The sequence below is a fragment of the Rutilus rutilus genome (genome assembly GCF_951802725.1).
Source record: "Rutilus rutilus genome assembly, chromosome: 9".
Taxonomy (NCBI): Eukaryota; Metazoa; Chordata; class Actinopteri; order Cypriniformes; family Leuciscidae; genus Rutilus; species Rutilus rutilus.
The window spans coordinates 10,525,982-10,546,243 of NC_140223.1; the positions used below are offsets into that span (position 1 = coordinate 10,525,982).

General features: G+C 38.8%; 2 long non-coding RNA genes across 2 annotated transcripts; both read left to right on the plus strand.

Annotated features, from left to right (window-relative positions):
* The first annotated feature begins 2,469 nt into the window (after positions 1 to 2,469).
* On the plus strand, positions 2,470 to 3,976 carry LOC311297325. Its single transcript, XR_014628805.1, has 3 exons — positions 2,470 to 2,576; positions 2,785 to 2,903; positions 3,238 to 3,976. It is a non-coding gene; the product is annotated as an uncharacterized lncRNA (long non-coding RNA).
* Positions 3,977 to 7,315: 3,339 nt separating this feature from the next.
* Positions 7,316 to 17,275, plus strand: LOC311297543. Its single transcript, XR_014628829.1, has 3 exons — positions 7,316 to 7,423; positions 16,837 to 16,958; positions 17,134 to 17,275. It is a non-coding gene; the product is annotated as an uncharacterized lncRNA (long non-coding RNA).
* The last annotated feature ends 2,987 nt before the right edge of the window (positions 17,276 to 20,262 follow it).

Below are 20,262 nucleotides of genomic sequence, written 5' to 3' on the forward strand. Positions count from 1 at the left end.
CACTTTAAAGAAAGGCTTTCTAAAAAACAGAACTTAATGAAGTGGTCAAAATCATGTCTGACCCAGATATACAGTCTGTATCTTACTCGTGCTGTTCACTTTTCGTAAATCAACATAAATGGACATAACATTATAATATTTGAACAAATGAAAATAAATGCGCTTACTTAAATGCTACAACAGTATAGTAGGCCTACGGACTCTCTATTTGTACAAATTGCTGCACATTCATTTAATTCTGAATTTTGCACACACAAGTTGAAAGGCATTTGTTCAAATCAAGTTCACGGATAAGTGTGCGTGCATTTATTAATCATTATGTTACTAAAATCATAAAGTAGGCTATGCTATGTATGTACAAAAAATCAGATGAACCCAGAATATGAACGCAACGTTTAATTACACGTTACGCATTTTCCTCCCATAGAAAACCATTATAAGAACGCTTAATGTGGCTTAATGCAGATTAGAATGTCCCCTTATTATGTCGAAATAACGAGATATTATGTCGAAATAACATAGGCCTATATTATGTCGAAATAACGACTTATGTCGAAATAATGACTTATGTAGAAATAACGAGATATTATAAAATAACAACTTAATATCTCGAAATAACAAGATAAGTTTTCTTTTGTTTTCTTCAAAATGCAGTTCAGGGCTTCCATAGAATACAGCCTGAATATAATTGCTTCCAGAAATTATTTTTGCGGCTGCTTTTGGGGTGCTCTGGTCTTTCTTTTTAGATTTCATTCGTGTGCATCCATACGAACATCGATACGCAGCACAAAAGTCCGGCATCATCCATAAATTCGAAGCACAGGCGGAGATAGCAGCGTTACCTAGCTACTTCCTATGACAAGACCTCTGTTCCAAGATGGCGGCGGTTTTGACGCATGCTTAGAACCCCAAGGCGACATCTAGTGTCTAGTGTTTGTGGCACACTTGTAACGCTGTTGCAAGTTGAGTGAGCATGTGTGTCAAGAGTTGAGCGCGCACAGAATTAAGAGGTTGAGAGAGAGGGACTTGACAGGAGCGCAGAGAATAAGTTTGTGAGAGAGCACCTGAGTAAACTGCGTGAGAGGGGTTATTATTGCACGTTAATATGGATAATAGCAAACAAGCAAATACATTTATTGAGCACGGAATCGTTTTTTCTTTGCTCAAACAAATTTTTTTTTTTGCGATTGTTAATTTCTGTTCAAAATATAATGTAATGTGCTTGCAATATATAGTTCTCTGTGCTCAAAACTTACAATTATTCGCTCAGGAATGAGGCACAGATATAACGCCATATTTAACAGCGACACGTGTATCATCAAGCAGAAGAGCATATTCTTCTTTGGCAACTTGTACACAGTCAGAGACATCGTACCAGCTAAAGTCCACGATATACAAAAAATGCCAATCCAGCCGTCATCCTCACACTGGAGGTAGAGGCGTCACAGGTGTACACACTGATTGAATGTTAGTCAAACAGGAGATTATTAGAACTGAGACTGTAAAAGAACCCAAGCTAAGTACAAAATAGACATAACATACAATGCTATATTTTGTTTTATATTTCCTTGGCAGTTAATTACAAAAAAAATAAAATAACTAAAGGAATAGTTCAACCAAAAATTTAAATTATACCATGATTTACTCACCCTCAAGCCATCCTTCTTTCAGACAAACACAATCAGAGTTACATTTAAAAATATCCTGATTCTTCCAAGCTTTATAATGGGAGTGAATGGGGGGGCGAGATTTTGATAAAATGCCTTCTGAAGCAAAGCGATGGGTTTTTGTAAGAAACATATCCATATTTAAAACTTTATCAGATAATAACTAGCTTCCGGCAGACGGCATGACGTATTGACGAACACAGAAAACGCAGAACACTTCTTTTTTTTCTTACACAAACGCTTCGCTTTGCTTCCGAAGGCCTTTATTAACCCCTGGAGATGTTTAGATTACTTTTATGATGTATGGGTGCTTTTTCTTTGGCCTTCAAAATCTCACCCTCCATTCACTCCCATTATAAAGCTTAGAAGAGCAAGGATAGTTTTAAATATAACTCTATGTTTCTAATGCAATGGCTGAGGGAGTAAAAAAAAAAAAAAAAAGATATTGTATGCGTGACAACTGCAATTAGGCCTACAATTACTTAACATTGTTAATTATTAAATTAACAATGTAAGATCATAATTCATTTTCATATTTATGTTTCTGCACATTATTTGGGGCCCAAGGCAACTGTCTGCCTTAAATTCCTTGATAGCTTTATTGGAGAAACCCATGACAGTTTTTAGAGTTGTTGGAGGAATTATTAATTGTTTTATTTCTTATTGACCATTTTGAGGAAGTCCAACACACCGTACATGGCGAAACACACAAAGATGCTCAGTGACATCATTAAAGGAGTCAGTGCTGCAAGTGTGAACCGTTTTAATTGGTCTTTTCATGGTGTTGAAGAAGAGGGCTGGTCGAGTGTCAGAATAAAAAGCATCTTCTTCCTCTTCCTCATCACTCCTGCTTCACTGCAGACTCACACAACATCTCTGAACCTTCTGATCTGAGCAACAGATAACATGGTAAGTCATGATCATACTTCTTTATCACTTAAGAATTGTTAGTGGCACATTTGCTCAAGTTTTTTTTTTGAAAACTCATAATTTTTACCAAAAATATTCAGAAAAAGTGGCCATAAGATGTGAAGGACAATTCCAACAAACAGAATGCTGTTTTAAATGTATATGCACTTTTTTTGTATAAGTGTTTGCATTTGTGTGTTTGCTTGAGGTTTTCGCTGTGCCACTGAGGATCCTCCTGCTCTGCCTGCTTCACTTCAGCACTTGTGCAGTCGGTCAGGATGTGAATCGAGCAATCCTCCAGGGTATTGTGCAGAGATTTCAGAATAAGTAAGTGACTTTGATTGAACATATTAGTACAATTTACAAATAAATAAAAAAGAGAAAAAAAAATACATATATACAACCAAATATATATCAAGAAATGACAAGAAATATTATAAAGAAAAAACTAAAAAGTAGTGGATTTCGTACAACAGAGGTTGTTATAAGTTATTAATCAGAAGTATTTGTCTTTTATAATTACATCATCATGTTATAATTTTAACATTGAACTTTACATATATTTATAATAATAATACATAATGCTAATAAATACAATACTTCTATTAATATTTGTCATTTTTAACACACAACATTACATTTACACTGCTTTCATTTCTAGGTTGGGTAACATGGGACAATACGCTGTTGTGTTCAGAGTCGAGAACGAGACATGTCTTGAAGCTTCTGGCTATCCAGATCAGAACTTACTGGATGAAGTGAGACAAACACTTCAGAACAATGTGGTTTATCAGAGTAATAACCTCATTGCTGCAAGACCTGATAAAGATTCACGACAACATTCAGAGTTTCGCTTGATGGAACCTCTGAAGAACCTTGTGAATAGGCGTACTCGTGGTGAAGATCAATGTGTAGTTTATTTCACTGTTAATTCACCCTGTTTGTCAAAATGCCTCAAATCAGATCATCGAGAAAATATACAAACCAGTCTTACACGTTTACAAAGATATAAGGGAATTAAAGCCTTTGCATTCCAAAGAATCTTTGCATGGGAAGAAGGATCTGATGACAGGAGTGCGGTGATAAACAGACTGAATGTTATAGCCCCTAATTTGCCATATTATCAGTGTGAGAGAAACCAAGCTGAATGTAACCGCCTGTAAGTAATGCTTATACTTGATAGTTGCTTTCCTCACACATATACATTTTTATTTAGCTGAGGATTTTTTCTGTTTTACAGCAATTGCAGTAAACATTAAAATTGGCAAATAAATTCTACAATCTGTGAAATGCATAAATTGTGATATTGCGTGTGCTTGATTAGCTGGCGATTATTGTTAGAGTAAACTAATGTCAGCATGTCTGCTTAATGCTGGAGCAAATAAAATACATTTGAGCATCATTTCTGGTTCAAAGTATCATCTCTTTTAAACACACTCTATAAGTACACGTTTTACAGTCATATGGATGATATCCTTCCATTATCTTATACTTTTAAGCTGTGGCATGCTAATGCTACATAGATGGCACATAAATACATAATTATGGGACCAGAGGTTCCGTTATGACCTTGACTCTACACGACTGTAAGGACTGAAAAAAACTGACAGATCACTGATGTGTCAAACAGATAATAAAGGGTTTTTTTTTTTTTTTTTTTTTACAAATGCTGTTTGCACAAGCCACACAGCAAAATTTGAAATTATATTTCGTTAAGTGCAGTCAGCATCAGGTTTATTATAGGCATGTTCTTGTAGAATAAATATAATAATAATATATAATACATTTATATAATAATAATAATAATAACTATTATTATTATTGATAAGTCAATATTTTAAACAGTATAGGCTACTATTTCAATAATATTTTAGAATTTTTAACATGAATTATTAAAATCACTAGCGGCGCCAGGATTTTGATTGTAGGTGGGCCTCCAGAAAACTGGATGGGCCAGTTAAAATAAGCAAAAAAAAAAAAAAAAAGCCGGGTTCCCCTTTATCTCCGTTTCAGCGCTTTTCTTTGGCACTGAGTCGCTGTGACTCTGTAACCTACCTGAATTTAACGCGTAATTAAGTTTTTCTCAAATGCTAAAACACATTTCACAAACGTTTCCTCCATGTTCCCCAATGTCTAAACACAACACCCTTTTCTAAAGCTACATAAACACAACCACACCTTCTCACTTCAAAACTCAAACTTTCACACCAAAAGAGCAGCTCGAAGCTTTCAAAAATGTAAACACTATACACATCATTAAACACTACAGCAAAACAATTGAAAACACAATGCTAAATTTGTGAGAAGGTTCTTTGTTTCATAACTGCCAATGCATATCTTTAGAAACTTTACAGTAATGGATCTTCTTAGATCTCTGCAGAGGATTAGGCATTTAGATTTGTGAGTTTCATATGAAGAGTATAAATCTATAGTCAATTCTGCATGTACACTACTGTAACACAACTCAATGCAAAAACTAGAATCTATTGCACACAACAGTACTCTTGAAAACATGATCAGGGTGTGAAGTTTTTTTATTTACTTTATTCACACCACAATCACTGTGCGGCATCATGTCGCTGAGCTGCATCGGGCCACATCACCTCATCCACATCGCAGGCTATATTGTCTCTTGCCAGGCACCGCGGGAAAAACACCCTGGAATGGCGAATCCATCCTTGGAAGGCCTCCACTGGGATGTCAACACAGGCCAGCTCCATTGCCCTTAGGAGGTTCTCTCTAGTGTATGGTTGTCTGTCATAAATCTTCCATCTCCACGATGAGAAGAACTCCTCTATAGGGTTCAGGAAAGGGGATTAGGGTGGCAGACAGACGTTTAAAAAGTGGTTACTGTTGGTGGTGAACCACTCTCTGATTTGGTTTGTTCTTTGGAAGCGTACATTGTCCCAAATGATCACATAAATGTGATGTGCGGGCCCAGGATGGTGTTGTTGGCGGTCCAGGAGGATGTCTTTTAGCTCCTCTAGGAAGGTGAGGAGACGTTAGGTGTTGTAAGACCCAAGGACAGCATGCCGGAGGACAAGCCCCTCTGAACCCATGGCCGCACAAAGAGTAATATTACCCCCCCGTTGGCCAGGAACCTCAGTGATGGCTCTTTGGCCAATGATGTTACGGCCTCTTTGCCTTCGTTTCTGCAGGTTGAAGCCAGCCTCATGCAGGAAGAGGTACTCATGAGGTCTGGCCATCGCGTCCAACTGTAATATCCTCTGTGAAAATGTGAAAGTGCACAGGTGTTCAGAACAACAGTCAATCAGGTAGCACAGTATTGTCCAGAAGTAATGTAGGCCACTGAGCAACACAGTATGTCCACTAACTGTCCTGTGAACATGGATGTATACTTACTTGCACATACTCGTAACGTAGGTCTTTGTGTCGCGCAGAGTTGCGCTCAAAGGGAACCCTATAGACCCGTTTCATCCGCATCTTTTGGCGCCGGAGAACTCGGTCTATTGTGGCCAAGCTGACATCAATGCTCTCAAAGTTGACATTATCGGCAATGACTTTGTCTCTGATCTCCCGGAGTCTGATGAGGTTGTTCTCACGAACCATATCCACAATGAGGGTTTCTTGTGCCGCTGTAAATATGGCTACCCTCCCACCTCTATGTGGCATTCTTTCAACTCTAAAGAAAGAAACATGTGTTGTCAATTGACATGTTTTACAATACAGTAACAACTGATTTGAAACCAATAGACTACTTTCACAGGCTTGTAAAATTGTATTGTGACAAAGAAAGCAATAGAGTACAATACCTGTTGTGTTGTCTGAATGCCCTGATAATGGTGGCCATGGTGAACCTACTCAGGTTTGGACGGACTCTTAGTCCTGCTTCAGCCATTGCCATGCCATGGACAATGACATGGTCAATGACTGTTGCTCGCATCTCGTCCGTAATGATGGTGTGAGGTTGTCTTGCTCTCCCTCCTGGACCTTCACCTCTCCCTTGTTGGCCTCCTCCTCTTCCTTGTTGGCCTGCTCCTCTTCTTCCATGGCCAGCTCTTCTCCCTCCTCTGACTCGAATTCCTCTTCCCCTGACTCTGCCTTCATCCATTGTGTTTGTTTGGAATCTTCAGCAAACTGTGCACTCTGAACTTGCTTTTATACATGTGGTCACAGCATTAGCAACAAGTGTCTTCAATTTTGAGTCGTTGTGTGTAATGAATGACGTCAGGTGTGTTCATTGTGTTCAAATATTGCTGACTGTGGCAAGCATTTTGCATCACATGAGCTTTCATTTGAGAATATGAGCAGAGTTATTTTGCAACTTGTGTTTTAGCAAGGAAAAATGTGTTAAGATTTATGAGAATGGAGGATTGTGTTTTGTGAATTGTGTCTTCATGTGAAATGTGTTTATGATATTGGAAAATGATGGCTAGATTTAGTAAATGTGTTTAGACAACTGGTCATTTGGTTTAGAGGATTGGCTTTTGTGTTTTAGCATTTGAGAAAAACTGTATATTTAGTTGCTTTTAGTGAATGATACTCATAGCACAATGTAGAAAATACAATTCACAGTCAGCAAGTTTCACTGCCTGCTGTCATATCTTGTGACAAATAATCTTCATGTGTCTCATGTAAAAGAAGAAACTACTTGGTGAGTTTGTTTTGTCATATTGTTGGTCAATTGGCGACCCCTACTGGATAGTTACTTCTACATTACTTGGATACTCTCTACATTCAAGCTAATAGTCATGCATTTTGTTTCTCTTTCTCACGTAATGGAAGTTGATCTGGTGATATTTGACTGGCAGCAAACGAGGGCTCACCTCATATGACGATGATCGGTGGGTGGATATTCCGTGGTGGTGTTTACAGGATTGCTTCATGTAAGTCATCAAAAGAGAAACATCTGACAACATCCTTATTTACTTAAAAAAAGTTTGCTGTATAATTTAGGCTTTTAACTTGTTTGAGTTGGCAAACTTTTTAAAGTGTAGAACAGGGATGGGCAACTTCGGTCCTGAAGAGCCACTGTCCTACAGAGTTTAGCTCCAACCCTGAAAAAAAAAACCTGCCTGTAACTTTCTATTAATCCTGAGGACCTCGATTAGCTTGTTCAGGTGTGTTTGATTAGGGTTGAAGCTAAACTCTGTAGGACATTGGCCCTCCAGGACCGAAGTTGCCCATCCCTGGTGTAGAATGTTTACCAGCAACAAGTAGCCTATTACAGATTTTCTTGATTGCTTAAACACTATAACCAGGCTTTTGAACAAAAAATTAAAAACTATAATGCCATTTATCAAAAAGCACACCCATTTCCCTAAACTATAAACACTATTCCCTGTTTTGATAAGTCAGATTTGTTGAAAACTCTACACACAAATGCCTTAATTTCTCATTGCTAGACCATGTTGTCATTTAGAAAGCACTAGCATTCAATATTGTTCACTGAAGTCAGCACAGCTTCAGCTCAGTTAGCACACAATTACCCAGGTGGAAACACTAAGAGTCAAAATTGATCACACACCAATCAGAACCTTCAATAGATAGACAAAAGGTCCAGAGTCAGTTCAGTGGGTTTTGGAACAATGGATCCAGAAAGACATGAAGGAAGAGGTTGAGGACACTGGAGTGGAGGAGGAAGAGCAGTAGGGAGTGGAGGAAGAGGGGAAGGAAGAGGATGAGAAAGGTGAAGGGCAAGGCCAAAGAGACCAGCATTGCCACTCTAGTTGCCCATGTCTTTGTCCATAGTATGACTATGAGGGAGGCTGGGCAATTGTACAGCCAAACTTGAGTCGCTTCACCGTCGCCTCGATCATAAGAACCTTCCGTGAGAAAAACAGGTACAGTAGATGTATTTCAGACTGCTCTCTACTGTAACTTTTGATTGCAGTACACTGTGCTGTTACAACACATACATGTACCAATTGTTGCATTATACTACTGTAATACAGTTTCTCAATTGCTTGAACACATTTCTTGAAACTATGCCTCGTCTTCTCAAAACAGTTAACACAAATCAATAACGTCTCACCCAATTCCCCAAACATCCTATTTTCAGGTCAAAAGCTCTAACACTCAAACCCATTAACTCTTGCTGAACAACCAAACTTTGCCCTCAGATATCACACACAAGCCCTCAAAATCACACACACACACACACACACACACACACACACACACACACACACACACACTACTACAACATAGTCGAACACACTGGTGCAATAAATTCAAAACAACATTTCCAAAACTGGTAAGTTATGTTGCTTTTGTTCCTCCCCCCCCCCCACCCCTCACAAACATTTTCACATGAACAACACAAAATACACAACCAGTGAATACATTGGCACGTTTTATTCCTTAATTGGGTGAGACGTTATGGATTTGTGTTTACAGTTTTGAGAATACGAGGCATGGTTTCAAGAAATGTGTTTAAGCAATCGAGAAAAACTGTATTCATAACAAAAATATGAACACCACACAAGGGTTAATATAACTCTGATTGTTTTCGTCTGAAAGAAGAAAGTCATATACTGGCTTGAGGGTGAGTAAATCATGGGGTCTAATCAAAATTAGAAGAGAATTTTTTTCCTGATTTAGCTGAAATAGCCAAAATTTAGTGCAAATACTAAACCGTATGTTTGTGGTTTTGCCAGTTTGACATTTGAGTATGTGGTGAATTACTCACATAAGGAGAAGCTTAAGCACTGCCAAAGACCGCAGTGCAAGTGCGTAATTATGTGGTTTCCATTGGTCTTGTAAATGTTGTTGAGGAAGGTAGCCCAGGGTTCAGGATCAACAGTTAGACTCTTGCTCAATGAACTGCTTCAGAAAGGAAATCAATTAAACAAGTGTGAACCACACAATCCCACCCATGCACTAATAGTTAAACACTAATAGAATTTGTGAATTATAAACTTACAGTTGGGTCCCAATATATGCCTTATTTGCTCATAAGCACTTTCAGGAAAGAAACAACTGCACTGCAGCTCTTACAGTTTTTTTCCATTGCTAAACGACAGTGGGCACAACTGGAGTCACATGTGCAAAACTCAAACTACAGTCTGCACAGCAGCAGTTCATGTGGACCAAACTCTAGTTCGTTTTTCATTGCTTGAACACAGTTTTCAAAACTCTACACACTTATCCCAAGACTTTAACCACAACCTGCACAACACTGTGGATTTACAGCACTTTGTTCAAATGCTAACACACTGCTGTCAAAACTGTGAACCACACATTCAAAACAGAATAGATTTCAGCCTTGTGCCTTTCAAACACTGCTGATTGCAATTTCAGCTGAAAGGCTAAGCAGGTGTCTTGTTTTAGACTTGTTAGTGAACACACACACACACATATATATATATATATATATATATACACTGCTCAAAAAAATTAAGGGAACACTTAAACAACACAATGTAACTCCAAGTCAATCACACTTCTGTGAAATTAAACTGTCCACTTAGGAAGCAACACTGATTGACAATCAATTTCACATGCTGTTGTGCGAATGGAATAGACGACCGGTGGAAATTATAGGCAATTAGCAAGACACCCCCAATAAAGGCGTGGTTCTGCAGGTGGTGACCACAGACCACTTCTCAGTTCCTATGCTTTCTGGCTGATGTTTTGGTCACTTTTGAATGCTGGCGGTGCTTTCACTCTAGTGGTAGCATGAGATGGAGTCTACAACCCACACAAATGGCTCAGGTAGTGCAGCTCATCCAGAATGGCACATCAATGCGAGCTGTGGCAAGATGGTTTGCTGTGTTTGTCAGGATAGTGTCCAGAGCATGGAGGCGCTACCAGGAGACAGGCCAGTACATCAGGAGACGTGGAGGAAGCCGTAGGAGGGCAACAACCCAGCAGCAGGACCGCTACCTCCGCCTTTGTGCAAGGAGGAGCAGGAGGAACACTGCCAGAGCCCTGCAAAATGACCTCCAGTAGGCCACAAATGTACATGTGTCTGCTCAAACGGTCAGAAACAGTCTCCATGAGGGTGGTATGAGGGCCCGACGTCCACAGGTGGGGGTTGTGCTTACAGCCCAACACCGTGCAGGACGTTTGGCATTTGCCAGAGAACACCAAGATTGGCAAATTCGCCACTGGCGCCCTGTGCTCTTCACAGATGAAAGCAGGCAGCAGAACGTTGTCCATGGCGTCTCCAGACTCTGTCACGTCTGTCACATGTGCTCAGTGTGAACCTGCTTTCATCTGTGAAGAGCACAGGGTGCCAGTGGCGAATTTGCCAATCTTGGTGTTCTCTGGCAAATGCCGAACGTCCTGCACGGTGTTGGGCTGTAAGCACAACCCCCACCTGTGGACGTCGGGCCCTCATACCACCCTCATGGAGTCTGTTTCTGACCGTTTGAGCAGACACATGCACATTTGTGGCCTACTGGAGGTCATTTTGCAGGGCTCTGGCAGTGTTCCTCCTGCTCCTCCTTGCACAAAGGCGGAGGTAGCGGTCCTGCTGCTGGGTTGTTGCCCTCCTACGGCTTCCTCCACGTCTCCTGATGTACTGGCCTGTCTCCTGGTAGCGCCTCCATGCTCTGGACACTATCCTGACAGACACAGCAAACCTTCTTGCCACAGCTCGCATTGATGTGCCATTCTGGATGAGCTGCACTACCTGAGCCACTTGTGTGGGTTGTAGACTCCATCTCATGCTACCACTAGAGTGAAAGCACCGCCAGCATTCAAAAGTGACCAAAACATCAGCCAGAAAGCATAGGAACTGAGAAGTGGTCTGTGGTCACCACCTGCAGAACCACTCCTCTATTGGGGGTGTCTTGCTAATTGCCTATAATTTCCACCGGTCGTCTATTCCATTCACACAACAGCATGTGAAATTGATTGTCAATCAGTGTTGCTTCCTAAGTGGACAGTTTGATTTCACAGAAGTGTGATTGACTTGGAGTTACATTGTGTTGTTTAAGTGTTCCCTTAATTTTTTTGAGCAGTGTATATATATATATATATATATAGGTAGAGCTCAGAAAGACTAATTTTGGAAATGGAACAAGGAAGATGGGTTTTGATGGGAACTGATGCTGATGAAAACCTGTGGCCTGATGCTAGAGAGAGGCAGGATTAGCCCCTCAATTACAGTTTTTTTTCAATTGCTAAGAAGCATTTGCCAATTCTTAAAATACTTTTTCTAAACTCTTAACACAGCAACACACCTACATCACACAATTAGCCAAATAGTTAATTTTCTGACCAAAACCACAGTTTGTTAAATAAATAAAAACTCTACATTTCAAAACGCTAAAAAACTTTTTCAATATACACTAACTCTGTCAAAACACTGCAAACTCATTTCAAAATCGAATCATTCGGTCAAAACTTTAGCACTCGTTTTCTATCCAACATGAACACATAGTCAATCATAGCGTAATGACTGTCAATGACTGTGTGTGTGTGTGAGAGAGTGAGAATTCATGGTGCATTAGATGTGTACAACATAATATCTAAATGTGAAGGAGTCATCAATACTTTATAGAATGTACAACTGGAAAAAAAAAAACAGTAAGTGACAGAATTGCTGCAGTAAAGACTTTATTAGCAATATGAAATTGCTGTCAGTGATCAAAACGAAACAAGGACAAACATACATGGCCTTTGATTTAAAGTGTGCAAAAATAGAACAAAATGACAGAAAAAAAAGGCCCAGAAAAAAAAAGACCTGTTCTAATCTATACGATCTTCAGCATTTGGCCACATGTTCTCATCTACATCACATCTTATGTTGTCTCTCTCTATACACCTTGGAAAGAAACGCTTGGCATGCCTTATCCATCCCTGACAGTCTTCAACTGAGATGTCTCTGCAGCCAGCATCCATGACATCCAGGAGGGACATTTGGTCATGTGGCCGATGATCATAAACTTTCCCCCTTCAAGCAGAAAAAAATTCCTCAATGGGGTTGAGGAAAGGAGAGTACGGAGGAATAAAAAGGGAAATCACTCTTGGATGTGCTGCAAACCAGTTTGTGATTGCATGTGAATGGTGGAATGCTACATTGTCCCATGTAATCACAAATGTCCTCATGTTTCCTCCCACCTGTTCTGCTTCTGGCACCAGTTGTTGGTGGAGGTCATCTAAAAACAAAAGAAGTCGCTCGGTGTTGTAGGGACCAATCTGGCTTTTCTGCAGGACTAAACCAGCACTTGAGAGTGCAGCACACATTGTGATATTTGCTCCTCTCTGACCCGGCACATCAACGGTGGCCCTTTTCCCAATCACATTTCTTCCTCGTCTACGTGTTTTTGCCAGGTTAAACCCTGCCTCGTCTACATAAATGAATTCATGTAGTGTCTGATTAGCCTCCAACTCCATAATTCTCTGAAAGAAAAATCAAACACAATAGCCGCGTTTCCACTGTCGGGCCAGGGCTTTAAACGGGCCGTGCCGGGCTAATAGCCTCGGGCCAATAGCACCGGGCATGCGTTTCCACTGTCGGGCCAGAAGCTCCACAGCGCCTCACTAAAACACGCCCGTAACACGCCTCTCTGGGACAACGTCACACTAACCCATCATTTCACCAACAAATGGAAGTTTTATCAGAAAACTAATCAGAAATCACTGGAAACAGCGTTGAAAACAAACACGATAAAAGCGGCCGTTTGCTAGCTTTTTTTGTTTGTTTGTTTAGCAGCTACTTGAATATTTAAAACCCAAGCATCGATGTTTTACCACAGGTTTACAATAAAAAGTGATACATTGATCATAATGAATTAGTTTATGTAAAAATTGCACATTAGTCACTCATAATAAATTACCGTTAGGTCTATTTCACAAAAGAAAGAGGACACACTTACTTTTTCAGTCGCGTCTGTTTCTTTATCTGGTAACTTAGTTACAGGACATATATCACATTTAGAAAAAATGATAATTTCTACAAATATATGCCATACGACCTGAGGAGCTTTAGCACTCTCTCGACTCCCATACAGATATTTTCAGTCAGAGAAACAGAGGAAGCTCCCGAAAAAAAAAGTTACTTTATTTTTTGATAGTCCGGTTTAAAGAGACGAGACGTAGGCTATGACAGATAAAATAAAAACATGACTGTGATAGCCTTTATGATTGGTCTGATTTCTTCAAGCGTTCGCTGTTTACTATGGTAACGGCTAGCGCGCATAGTCTTTTGCATCACAAACAGAAGGCATTCAAACATGAACGCGATTTAAATTATTTTATTTTTAAGTGCTTAAATGCTGACAGAATCATCCAGCGCTGCCGTCTCCCAACGGTAAACTCCTCCTCTGTTGGTAACCACTCCTCTAGCCCGAGCTGGCCCGCTTTGGCCCAAGGTATTCGACGGGCCAAAAATCCTGGCCGTTGGCCCAGAGTAAGCCCCGATCAAGCCCCGGAAGTGACAGTGGAAACGCGACTGGCCCTGGCACGCACTAGCACGGCCCGGCCCTGGCCCGACAGTGGAAACGCGGCTAATTTTTACATAAATGTTTTAAAGTAGCAATAGAGAATAGTGAAAAACAGTGTTTACTGTAATAGTCACTGTAGAATCAGACATGGTGTATAGACACCATACCTGGACGTATTGGTGCCGGAGTTCCTTGACCCGATCACTGTTTCTCTCAAAGGGAACCGTGTACAACTGTTTCATTCGAATTCTGTGTTTGGTCAGAGTCCGAGCAATGATAGCCAGGCTGATGCTTTCCACGTTTCAGAAATACCAGGTTGTCCTCTACAATTCTGGTCTGAATTTCTCTCAGTTTTATTGCATTGTCAGCAATGACCCATCCTACAATGGCATGTTCTTGGTCTTCACTGAGAAGCTTTCTTCTTCCCCCAGAGCGAGGAAGTCGTTGTGTCCTTTAGAAGAACAAAAATGCAACATTTGTATTTGTAACTTCTGGTGGCCAGCAGTTACTGTAATACAGTAAATAGCAACTGCATTGATAGCCCTCATGAAATGCATGACTTACCTGTTGGTTTGTTGAAAAATCTGGATAATGGAAGCAACGGTTGACCGTCTGAGATTAGGCTGGACTCTTTCACCAGCCTCTCTCAATGATAGACCATGGTTTATCACATGGTCTATGATTGTTGCTCTGATTTCATCCGTGACAACAGCTCTTACTCTCCTTTGAACAGCACCATGCATTCTTACTCCTCTTCCCCTACCTCTCCTTCTCCCTTGTCCTGGTCCAACTAGTCCTCTCCCTGGTCCATCTTGCCCTCTCCCTGGTCCATCTTGCCCTCTCCCTGGTCCATCTTGTCCTCTCCCTGGTCCATCTTGTCCTCTCCCTCGACCATCTAGTCCTCTCCTTCGTCTAACTAGTCCTCTCCCTCGTGCAGACATTTTCTTTCTTTTTTGCTTCTCTGTGTTGATGTTTTGCTTTGAACAAAACCAATCCAAAGACTGCCTTTTTATTGTGCATGTCCATGTAATGGAAAGTCTTCAACACCTGGCTATGTCTCTGATTGAGATTGGAATCAGCTATTGCTTACTCTAATTATCAGTAATTTAAAAATGCTTATCAGCTGTATGAATATATTTTTTAAATATTTGTTTCAATACTTTTGAGCTGATATTGTTGCAGAAGTAGAGGCTTTATACTGTATCTATGGTTTGGAACAATAGGTCTTCATTTCTGTCATGCTGCGTTTAAGCATTTGTAAAAAACACTATAAAGATCCATGATTTTGGTATTGGGTATGCTTATATGTAAAGAAAATGTAGGCATTCTAGAAACGTGTTAATTGACTGCATTTTGTGTGAAAACAACATGAATTTTGTTAATGGTATGGCCACAACAGACCGATGTTGTGCCAATTGTGTTTAGAGTTTTGAAAATGTGATTACAGATTGGACAAAAGGATGTTAGCAATTGAAAAAAACTGTATTTGTTCGAATTACAGTATAAAAAATGATCGTAATTTTAACGGTAAAAGACTGTAAAAATGCTACAGTGAAAAACTGTTAATTGGTTAACAGAAAGTTTCCGTACTATATACGGTAAATAACTGTGATAGATCTAACGGTACATTTAATGTAATTTTGCTGTAAAATACCGTTAAATTTACAGTTTTTGAAAGTGAAAAAGAACAACTCATTGTATAATTTACAGTGAAAAAACGTAAATTGGCATTCCTACAATTCCCTGTCACACTTCACATTTGATGTATTTTTGTTGAAATAACTGTTTCTTCATAGTTTTTTTTTTTCATTTTTTCTAATCAGTTATGTACATTTGGGTTTTATGTTACATTTAATGTTGTTAAATTAATGTTTATTGCATTTTTTTAATTTCATGTGTTACCATGATGGTGTTTAATGTTTGTGTGAATGACACTATGCAGCTTTTATAAATTAGTATTAACTTTCTTGTGGAAGAGCTGCTTGTGATGAGCTTTGATTGATCATGTGACTCTCATCACTGCTGTGATTGGTGGTTATCAGTGTATTACAATGGTACAAAACAGATATTAATAGTTCAATAGGATGGTAAATTCACATTATATCAGATAATAAAATACGGTTTATTACTGTAAATTTTAAGTTAAGTCTATAAAACCAATAACGTTGCTACCGTATTTTTGACGGTAAAGTTCTGGCAACCACAGCTGCCGGTTTTTTACCGTAAAAATCACGGTTTAATTTTTACAGTGTATGTACTTTTAGTTTCTACCTTTTTTTTCTCATTACTGTAATTCCGTAAATTACTACAAACTATTGAAGCAAACTGCTAATTTTCATTTACCTTAAAGAATTGTTATGTTCTAAAAATTTAAATAAATCATCTGAAAGAATGTCACTCTTTTATTTGAAGAAATTATTAGTTTGTATGAAGTCACTGAAATTGTTCAAACTGTAAAGATGAAAAGTTTGTATTTTCTGTATTGGTGTTTGATGCTAGTGTTTTTCCTCTCAGTGTGTTCTGAGTGACAGTGTGTGTTATCTCAGTGAGGGTTGTGCATAGTGTTTGGCTGCACTGAGCCTGTGTTGAGCCATGTGTTAAGAGTTGTTGCTTGGAGTGAGTTTTGCAGGTGATGTGAACTGTTTAGCTCAGGTGACTGTTGGTAGTGCAGACTGTAGTTAGAGTTTTGCACATGTAGCTCCAGTTGTGCTCACTGTCGTTTAGCAATCGGAAAAAACTGTAAAATATAATAATCTTCTTCCTCATAATTCATCAGTCACAATGGCAAGTTTCACGTCAATAAATGAACTTTCTTTTCTTTTAAACACTCTGGTTCTTTAGATGGGCTCCTGCATGAATTTAACTCAAGTTTTGTGCTGAAATGAGTGATGTTTTCACTTTAGACACCTATGGTACGACTGAGAGGTCTCATCTTCCTCTGCCTGCTTCATCTGTGTGTTCAAGGCGTTCAGGGCGATGTGAACACTGCTGTCCTGGCTAAAATGACACAGTATTTGTATGACAAGTAGGTCCATTTGTACATGCAGTTTACAGTCAAATGAATCAATTTATGCAGTTTCGAATTAGTAAAGTGCATGTAAATTTTTAATTAAGTTTGAATATCAAAATGCACAAGGAACAAAGCAAATACAATGTTTCTTGAGAATTATGATAACCTTGTGTTATTTTATGTCTTCCAGTGTCCAGCCGAAGACCAAGCAGCAAACTGATGCTCATTGCGCAATAGCGATCAATTTACCAGTGGATCAGTGTACAGATGAAGGATCTGATATCCAGACTGTGTTCAGTAAGCAAGATGCAAAACATGTAAAAGATAAGCTCAATAAAGGAGAGAAATGCACATCATCAGGCAATGTCATTGCTACAATATAAATAAAATGGCCAGATATAAATAAAAAACCAGAGGAGATTTCTGAGCGTGTTCTGCTCTATCCTCTAGGTAATTCTCCCATGGACAGACTTCTAGCAAAGGCAGATCAGAATACCTGTGTAGTTTTCTATTCGTAAAACTCACCTTGTGTGAAAACATGCATTCAGAGCAAAGACAACATTTTAGAGGGCCTTTCAAACTGGATAAATAAAAATAAAGATGGAAATAATGCATTTGTCTTCCAAAAGATCTGGCATAAGGACATCACAAAGAATATGCGAGAAGAATTTCTAAAGATTAATGAGACCGGGTCTGTACCAGTGATGTGATGAAATGTCAGAAATGAGTGGAAAATCAAATTGTGAACGCTTTCTGTCTGCCAAAAAAATAATAAAAAAAAATAAAGTAATTTTACTTTTCTTGAAAATGCTTCTGTCAATGATCAAACTGTGGCATAATAAATCTTTAAAGTATCATTCTTGAACACCTGTTCTGCTACTCTTGCAATGTGAATACAAATGTGCCTTTTTGTATTTTACACAGAGACAATATTCACGCATTCAGTAGAACATGGTGTCATGTAAATGATATTTTACATGACACCCAAAGATATTTTGTTTTTTAATTCAGTTAAATTTCTGAAGAAGAAGTTGAGTGTGACTGAATACTTGCAGTGTAGGCTATGTCTCATCCTGTGGTCTCACAGCGATGTATTCATATCATTCACACATACTAAACTGAGTGTCAAACAGACTGCAAGGCCCTGCAACACATTGCAACACTGAACACAAATGCTGCTTGCACAAGGCAAACACATCCTGATGAGCCTGTCTAAATGGTGCATCAAGAATGTTACTGCTCATACATGAACTCTCTTTCTGCATCTGTTCGTAAAACAGTAGATAGTGTAGTCGATGTTAAAAGATGTTACGATTCTAACAATGTAATTCTTTGTAAAAATAAATAAATAAATAAATGTTAGGTTGGAACAAAAATGTGAAATCAACTGATAATTCTACGAAGTAGTATAAAAATGTCAAAAGTCTATTAGCTGTCATAACAGTGCAATATCAACTCTAACGATATAATAATAATTATCCACTTTGCTTTTAGTCGTTTAATTGTCACAAGAAGGTTGTGGTTTGAGTCATGCAGTCGCATGATGTGTGGTTGTTGGTTCTGGAATAGCATCAGAGGTGTCAAAAGTATTCGCATTCATGACTCAAGTAGAAGTATAAATAGTAGGGTTTAAAAAGTATCAACTCAAGCTTTTTACTCAAGCTTTTTACTCAAGTAAAAGTGTAAAAGTACTGGTTTCAAAACTACTTAAAAGTATAAAAGTAATGTAAGGAAAAAAAATGCCATTAATGACAAAAGCTTAGGCCCACAGGGGCCTATAGTGCACTATACCCACTTCCTCAAAAAAACATTTTTCTAAAGGCCATAATGACTATAATGTTATATTAAAATGTTAATGTTGAACAATTTGGGATGCGCTAGGCTACCTGTTTCAGCTGCATATATATGCCCATTGAAAATGAACACATTTTAGTACAATGCAAATACATTAAAGAACCATACATGTGTACTACTGAGCATTAACATGTGTTTCATAGAGCGGAAAGTTGCCTATAAGTATTGTAGTGGTGCACAGTGTTGCCAGATTGGGACAGTGATTTCCAGCCAAAAGCTCACCAAAACCCGCCCACTCCAAGAAAAAAACGCCCAAAATTTTACTGGTTGATAAGCACCATTTTTATCTCCTTAAAACAAAATAACGATGATAAAATATTATCAAGGAAAACATAAAAACAGGGCAATAATTAAGGAGAATTAGCAAATATGAACACTGTCCAGGTGGACACTGTCAAAACGGCAATCAAGAAATGAACCAATGACTTTAACCCTATACATTGCAGAACATAACGCAGAATTTAGCAGTCAAAACTGATTCATCGTTGATTCAAACTTTTTTCAGCAGCTGTCAGGGACAAGTAGAGTGTATGCAGTCTGGACGGTGTAAAAGTTAGATGTCTGGTTAGGCTAGTGTGCACGACCATGGACAGGAGTCGTCCCATATTCGATTTCAATTCAAGTCACTCATCTGTGCTCTCCTCTCAGAGTTATATTCACCATCGAGTAATCTCCCATCACGTGTACGTTTTTAGAGTTGCTCACTATCTCACTCTTTAATGTAGATACAACTTACTGTAGGCCTAGTATGTCACTTTGGCATTAGTGATCACTTAAATATACAGCTACAACTTATCGCGCTAAATCGCGTCTACCTGCTGATCGCTGATTGGCTAAAAGTGTATGCTCGTCGGTGACGTCAACACCAACGTCAGCTGAATCTGCATGGGCTTGTGTGTTTAGTAGGCTAATGTCATGATGACTGATTTTACAGTCTCGCGTACAAACCAATAGGGTGTCAGAATGGTATATATTTATACTTCTCATTGGATAGTTTTTTTATTTTTTTATTTAACGATGACAAGCCGGAATGAAAACAAGCCGAAATGATATACCGTATTTTCCAGACTATAAGTCGCTCTGGAGTATAAGTCGCATCAGTCAAAAAATGCGTCATGAAGAGGAAAAAAACATATATAAGTCGCACTGGGCTATAAGTCGCATTTATTTGGAAAATTATTGCCAACTAGAGCGCCCTCTCGCGGCTGTAGACGGTAATGTTTTCTCTTGGTTCATCTCAATCTGAATTAATTTTGATATATAAGTCGCACCTGAAAATAAACTGGAAAATACAGTAGGAGTAACAAGGCTATTTTTAAAATGTTAAAGCTCCAATATGTAACAATTTTGTAATAAAATTTCCGAAAATAACTTGCACAGTGTGATATATTTCCTCAAGTTGTGTACTTACAATATCTCAAAAGTCTCCAAAGATTTTTTATTTCAGAGAAATTCCGATTTTAAA